Source organism: Podarcis bocagei (assembly GCF_964188305.1).
Source record: "Podarcis bocagei genome assembly, chromosome: 11".
Taxonomy (NCBI): Eukaryota; Metazoa; Chordata; class Lepidosauria; order Squamata; family Lacertidae; genus Podarcis; species Podarcis bocagei.
The window spans coordinates 21349896-21355895 of record NC_138136.1 but is presented as its reverse complement, the minus strand read 5'-3'; the positions used below and the strand labels follow the sequence as shown (position 1 = coordinate 21355895).

The following is a 6000-nucleotide window of genomic DNA, read 5'->3' as shown; positions in this document are numbered from 1 at the left end:
TTTGTAGTATAGTGTTTTCTCTCCAGGCAGATGAGCAACTGTGATTCTGCCGTATGACAGCCTCCCTATGTTCTTTCCAATCTGCCACCTCCCTGTTCTGACTGGCACATTAGGGAACCGGATAACCCTTCATCTTCACAGGTGGTGCTAAATTCCCCTCTTTCCCCTGATATGAGCAATTCGATAAATAGGAGCCAAAAGAGGCACAACACAGCATTGTTTTTTCATCTCCTTGGAAGACGTTTGAAGAAACCATCAAGTTACGCACTTGCAGCTTCCAAATGAAATAACACTAGGCTTCAAGTGAGTGTTGTGCCAGAGGCCCTGTATGTAGTACAAAAGTTCACACTGGGTCTGAAATTAATCCTTTGGTCTTCAGTGTTCGCACCCCACTCTGCAAGCGGATGTAGTGGCAAAATCCCCCCGAAACACATACCGTATTTTTCGTCCTATAGGGCGCACTGGCCCATAGGACGCACCTCATTTTTTTGGGGGGGGGGGAAATGAATAAAAAAAAATTATTTCCCCCCCAGCTGCGGCTGCCACCCCAAGCCTTGCGCACACCTGCCCGAAGCACGGGGCGCCCTCCGGAGGGCGCCCCGTGCTTTGGGCTGCAGGCTGCCGCCCCAAGCCTCGCGCGCCCGGCAGGACCTCCCGCCAGGCGCGCAAGGCTTGCGGACACCCGCCCGAAGCACGGGCTCACAAGGCTTGCGGATAGCTTCCTGAAGCCTGGAGAGCGAGAGGGGTCGGTGCGCACCGATCCCTCTTGACTCCAGGCTTCAGCGAAAGCCTGCATTCGCCCCATAGGACGCACACACATTTCCCCTTCATTTTTGGAGGGGAAAAAGTGTGTCCTACGGGGTGAAAAATACGGTAGTTTATGTGCTTTGCACAATTTGTACAATATTCGGTTTTGGCTTTGGTTGTTGCATGTGTGAAATTTTGAATGTGTATGTTGATGGCATGCCAAATACGTATTTCTTTAGGGTTTATTTTTTTAATGTAGTGGACCGTGCTCCTAATAACAGTAGTGCTAATAAGGTGGCTAACCTAGCAGCATTGAAACTGGATGAAAGGCTTCTGTATGTAAGAGGCAGTTGGCAATTTTAAGTCCTTGCTACCCTCCCATTCGCTCTCCCTGAATTTTGCTTTGAAACACACAAACATATCCTGTTATAGAATGGGAGAAATTGATTTCATTTGCAGTTTTAGCTCCACAGTGCCAAATCTGTCTGGAGAAAGCTAAATGACTAATGGTGAGAATTAAATGTCAAATGTAAATTGCTTCTGAAACGAGCAGCCGACTTTCTTCTCTTTTCCAGCTTTAAGAGAAGTGGGGTTTTACTGAGAATGAAATGGATTTTCCCAAAACTTACTTTATGCTGCAACACTGGTTTCCAAATCCTGGTGTACGATCACTGAGGGGCTGTTTGTGGCAACAGCTTTTCACTTTAGTATTTGGATTCTAGCTGGCTCTGGGTGTGTGAATCCCTGCACTGGCTCCTAGTTCTGTCCATAGAAAATAGCAACCAACATTAATAAGTATTCAAAATTTTCAGCCAAGGCAGCTGGCTCACTGTATTTTGTGATAGGTTTGGATCCTCAGTACATTCAACTGGTCCTAGTGTATACATTATTCCAACTCTTTCCCCCAACCTCTCAGCCAATCAGAAGGAGAGTAGAGCTCTGGGTAACTTTTCATTTCCACAAAATTACCGTATTTTGTTGCACCATAGGGGGCACTGGACCATAGGGCGCACCTAGTTTTTAGACGGGGAAATCAATAAAAAAAATCTCCCCCCCCCAGCCCCAAAGAGCAGCATACAGGCTGCGCACAACCTCTCCCTGCCGGAGGGTTGCGCGCGGCTATGGCACAAGCCAAGGCAGCCAGCGGGATGGATCCCGCTCGCTGCTTTGGCTTCCTCTTTAGCTCCGCACAATCTCTCCCTGCCGGGAGAGTCTGCGCAGGGCTAAAGAAGCCATAGCCCCGTGCAGCCTCTCCCTGGCACAAGCCTGCATTCGCTCCATAGGACGCACACACATTTCCCCTCAATTTTTGGAGGGGAAAAACTGTGTCCAATAGAGCGAAAAATACGGTATTAAGTTTCTTTTTCATTCCAGAAGTCATTAAGTTTCTTTCCTCCCCTTAAGTTTCTTTTTCTTGGGCCGAATGTTTGGCCCTGCTGTAGGCTTCTGATCCTTTTGGACAGAACACCCTTTAAAACTAAAAGCAGCCATTTTATAACTAGAAACAGAACTCAGAATGATTGAAATAATATCAATCCTTCACAGTGTGAATTGTGGACCTTATCTTAGATAACAAACCACATCATTTTCCAACATGGCCACCCCGCTCACAAATTCAGAGCGGACAGATTAGTCATTGGGGTGGAATTCAAATTTTCCTCAGAAAACATCTGCTGAAATTAATGGATCTAACAATCATGTTCATTCATTTAAGTGGGTTTCCTGTGAGTAAAACTTAGCTGAATGCCACCCTGTGTGTCCAGGCTGCTTTCCTATCCTGTCTGAGGGCTTATCCACCAGAGAGTTTAACGTGGATTTGAAGCTGCTTGTCTCTCAGTTTTTCTGGTGTTATCTACATGATGCCCTCCTCATCCAACTTGCATCTCTCACTTTCTCAACATTGCTTCAGTCATACAGGAGAGAGAGCACACGGTAATGGAGACAGGGAAATTTGTTTTGCTTCTTCTGTACTAATGAGGGTATCCCTTGCAATGAAAATTTGTTGAATGGCTATATAATTTTGTTTACTCTGAAATTTATTTTTGATGGCGTCAGTCCACAACAGTAGGGAAAACCGTGAGGTAAAATAAATTCAGAGGCCTTTCAGTATTACAATATGAAGATGCATTTGGTATCTTTCTTATGGTAAATAGTTCTCTCTTTCTGCATGAGGCACTGGGGGAAAAAATGTCATTTTTATTCAGAGTTCATGCTGGCTTCTTTGGTGTCATAATGTGTCCTAAGGAAATAATAAACAATTCTTTGCTAAATGCAGGCTGCTGACTGTAAAATGTGACAATGACTGGCCTTCAAGGACATTTGCTGCATTCTGCTCAGGTACCTTCACAGGAAATTTGGCATGCAGAGCCTGAAAGACTCACACATTTTCCCTTCATTTTTAAAGGCAACACATCTTTTTCTGTATAGAAGGGAAAAAACTGATTACTTTATTAAGATACATAAATACTAAGAAGTACTTGTTATAATAGCGAAAAAGGCCTTCGTTGAGTAGGCAGCATGAATAATAAATTATATTAGTTTGGCTAGGATTTGGCTAGAACCTTGTGAGAAGGTTCAGAAGTTACAAAATTTCCCTCACAAGGCATTGCGTTGCCTGAGCTCAGAATGTAACAGCTGGGTTAAGGCAGCATCAATTGTACAAAACACCAATATGTCCAGTTTCAATTGTTGGAAGGACAAGATCTTGCACGGTGCCAAAGCTGCATGCAGATGCTTTATATCCTGTCTCCCACCTTACATGACTCCCATTATGTAACCATAGAAAACAAAAAATGTTTTACTTACAGAGTTGCGCAGCATACTTTTATTGATTAGCTCTCTTACTATTGCTTTCAAGGGAGAAATGCTTTCATATGTTATGAAGTTCAGACTAGAGCTACTGCTACCAATGAGATGGTGAAACTGGACTAATTCAATATGTCTAAACCATAATTAAATGTTTACACCAGTGTTGATAAGGCTGGGCACCATTCAGCACTCATCCAGCCTTGCAGTATGCTGCGCAGATGCTAACTGACCTTCCCAATAGCTTCCAGTCTCGAGAAACATCACCCTTCTTCCCTGGCATTCACCTCTGGGAATATGTTACCATGATCCTTCCAGGGATACTGCTAAGTTTCAAAACAGCACCTGCCAGGAACTGTTGGACTTAGCTGCCTTATTTGCTTGGAAGGGATTTTATCCAACCAGCAATAACACTCTCTTTAGAAACTACTGTCCTTCACAAGCATTTACGCAGCATAAGAAAGCTGCAATTGAAATGATGGCAAGTGTATGTGTGTATACTCCAGTCGTTTTCCACCACCCACACTCCTCTTCTATTGCCATGGTGTGCTTTTTGTTGTGTTTATTTCTCGTGGCTCTCGGAGCCTTTCGTTTCCTCCACAATTTCCAGTCTCTTAAGTATGGTTTTGGCCTGGTTTTCTGGGCCAGATGGTTTGATTGAGAATGTAGGAAGGAATGACATATGCAAGATGGCTCATTCGATGAATCAAAAAGATGTCTGACTTCAGTCAATAGCAGCTGGCAATGAATCCTATAAACAGCCTGGGCTTTTTCTTTTCAGCCGGAACTCACTGGAACTCAGTTCTGGCACATCTCACATGGGCGCCATTCCATTCTAAGAGAACGAGGGAGGTGTTCACACTGAGTTCCTCATTTTATAGAAAAATAGCGCTGTAAACAGCTATGTGTTGGTGTTACATTATGGTGAATGAGGATTCTTACTCTTCTAGGAAACCGCTATCAGATGCTAAAGGTGGGAATGGGAGAAGAAGTCTGATTCTCTCTCTCTCTCTCTCTCTCTCTCTCTCTCTCTGTTTCTGCTAGCATCCAACAAAATCCATAGTTCCATATTATAAACAATCATGGTTCTGTTGGACATTTGTTGATTGCTCCCCACCCCAGGACAAAGGAAGATGCATTTGCTTAAAATGTGTGCATTCTGTTTTATAAGTATTGACGCAAGTTCAGAAACAATTACCATAATATAAATAGAAAGCATCTCACCACCATGGGGAAGACTCTAACTCGGTGACCTGCGTGATTCTTACTGTGTGATTGCTCAGTCTGCTGTTACTTCAAGGTCTCTGCTCTCCCTTCTTTGTATACTTGATCTTTAAACTGGATTTTGACCAGAAAACCCTTCAGGTAGAATAGGTGTTGGAAACCTTTCACCCTTCAGCTGTTGCTGAAACAACAACAACAACAACAACTTATTTGTATGCCGCCCATCTGACTGGGTTGCCCCAGCCACTCTGGGTGGCTCCCAACAGAATATTAAAAACACAATAAAACTACAACATTCATCATCCCTGGCCATTGGTTATGCTGGTTGGGGCTCCAATTGGCCAGCATGACCAATGGCTATGAGTGCTGGGATTTGTAGTTCAGTAACAAACATGGAGGGCCAACGCTTCTTCATACCATGACTTTGAACAGAAGAACATAAGAGCATCTGCAAGAAAAGTCCAAATACAATTCAGTTCCCAAGCACTGGGACATGAAAGGGAACAGTCAACCAAAGGTAGCCTAGTTTTCAAAGTTGATTGTCATTTAATTCTCATTTCTCTATAACTTTGCCCACTGTGGTGTTTGAGCCCTGGAAGACCTGCTCCCTGCCTCGCTGGCCTTTTTTCACCTCACCTGGGAGGGTGGGGACCTGACTGATTCCAGCTACAAGAAGCTGAGGTTGCCAAACATACTCTTGAGCTGAGGTATTGTTTTGGGTGTTTTGTTGGACCAAGGTTGTTGCTGTTGCTGCTGTAAGTTTTTTTTGTAATCTTTATTTAAGGTCTTGTTGTGATTTATGTGGAAATTGTTCGATTTGGTTGTGTGTTCTTTAAAGTTTTATTTATTTGTTTATGATTGCTTTTGTTATGCTGTAGTTATGCATTTTTTCCGTGTTGTAAGCTGCTTTGAGCATGGTTTGAACTGTGGAAAGGTGACAGACAAATACAATTACGTATGTATCTGACCCCATTCCAGTGAGATTTCGGTCACTGTTATTTTTATTTTACAGTTATTTCTCTGGCTCTTCTCAGCTGGGATTTGCTAATGCCTCCTTGTGGATGTTTCAACCCCCAGCCCACAACGAGAGCACACCTGAAAACAGCAAGTGAACCATGATGGGGAGGGGCACTTAAAGCATCATCCCATCAAGCCATTCAAATACATTCGTTTCTTGTCATTTATCCTAACCCTCCCAGCCAATTTACTGCCATGTTCCTGTTA

General features: G+C 43.6%; 1 long non-coding RNA gene across 1 annotated transcript in view; it reads right to left on the bottom strand.

The window, feature by feature from the left end:
* Positions 1-2103: 2103 nt before the first annotated feature.
* LOC308597909 overlaps positions 2104-6000 on the bottom strand; it is a 78735-nt gene continuing 74838 nt past the window's right edge. Inside the window, exons 2-3 of the long non-coding RNA XR_014013276.1 lie at positions 4777-4957; positions 2104-4387 (exon numbers count right to left, since the gene is read on the bottom strand). This is a non-coding gene — a long non-coding RNA (uncharacterized lncRNA). The remainder of the gene's footprint in view (positions 4388-4776; positions 4958-6000) is intronic.